Genomic DNA, 1,543 nt, shown 5'->3' with positions numbered 1-1,543 from the left:
TATTTAAAACATAAAACTATAAATGTTCGAAGAATAACAAGTTAAACCGACGTTTCGGAGTAGACATCACTCCATTATCAAGGTAAAAATGTTCTATGATGCTAAAATTACAGTATTAAAAACGATTGACGCTAAGAATTAACATAATAAGCACGTGCGAAATTGGCTATAAGAATACTTTAGCACGAATGGAATCCGATTGCACATTGAGTCTAGGCTTAAGTGTCTTATAAATAACATTTCAAACACTAAGCAATCAAATTTGTTTTTACATTTTTGAGCACCTCAAAGCGTTTAAGCAGGTCCCGAGGGATCGACCCGTGTGCGTTCTTATAGTGTCTGGCAATAGCCGAGGACTGTTGCTTATGTCCCTTTACACGATTGTGTAAATGTCCGCGTGTGTAGCCTACATAACCTTCATCACAAAGGACACACTGCTGATTTATGATCGGCGGCTTTGCCTCTTTCACTTTCAGTTCCTGTTCAATTTTTCTGCTGGTAAATACAGGCTGGATGGTTTTGTTTACTTTCAGGCTCAAATCCTTAAGTTGTTTTTTTACAAATTCTGCTGAGTTTTGGTCTTTAAATGGCAAGACTACTCGAACCATGTTATCCGTCTCTTGGGCTGTTGATAAAGGTCGCGGTTGGTCGCAGACCTTTGAGTCAACAAAGCGTTTGATAGTGGAATTTACGAGTTGTTTCGGGTACTTTAGGCGTGAGAAAACTGACTTCAAACGGTCACATTCGTCTGAGAAGTGTGACCAAGAAGAAGATAAACGGTGTGCTCGATCGAGCATAGTTCTCAGCAAGCCATTCTTGTACCGATTGTCAACATTGCTCTGAAAATGCAGAAGGAGACCTGAATTCGTGGGTTTTACGTAGACCTTTGTCTCTATCCGGGGAGATCGATTCAGTAACTGAGTTCCCAGAAATGGCAACATACCATTGCTTTCAGTTTCCATGGTGAATTTTACGGATGAATGGGCAAGGTTTAATGTGTCTAGAAAGCTAGATGCTGCCGCCATATTCGGCATGATGGTCAGGGTGTCGTCTACATATCTTCGATAGAACGAAGGGAGTTTTCCTTGTCGTTCGAGGTTTTCTTCGATTGAGGTCATGAAAACATTAGCGAGCAAGGGGCCAAGGGGAGAACCCACGAATTCAGGTCTCCTTCTGCATTTTCAGAGCAATGTTGACAATCGGTACAAGAATGGCTTGCTGAGAACTATGCTCGATCGAGCACACCGTTTATCTTCTTCTTGGTCACACTTCTCAGACGAATGTGACCGTTTGAAGTCAGTTTTCTCACGCCTAAAGTACCCGAAACAACTCGTAAATTCCACTATCAAACGCTTTGTTGACTCAAAGGTCTGCGACCAACCGCGACCTTTATCAACAGCCCAAGAGACGGATAACATGGTTCGAGTAGTCTTGCCATTTAAAGACCAAAACTCAGCAGAATTTGTAAAAAAACAACTTAAGGATTTGAGCCTGAAAGTAAACAAAACCATCCAGCCTGTATTTACCAGCAGAAAAATTGAAC

Source organism: Montipora foliosa, chromosome 2, assembly GCF_036669935.1.
Source record: "Montipora foliosa isolate CH-2021 chromosome 2, ASM3666993v2, whole genome shotgun sequence".
Classification (NCBI taxonomy): domain Eukaryota; kingdom Metazoa; phylum Cnidaria; class Anthozoa; order Scleractinia; family Acroporidae; genus Montipora; species Montipora foliosa.
This window is presented reverse-complemented; position numbering follows the sequence as displayed.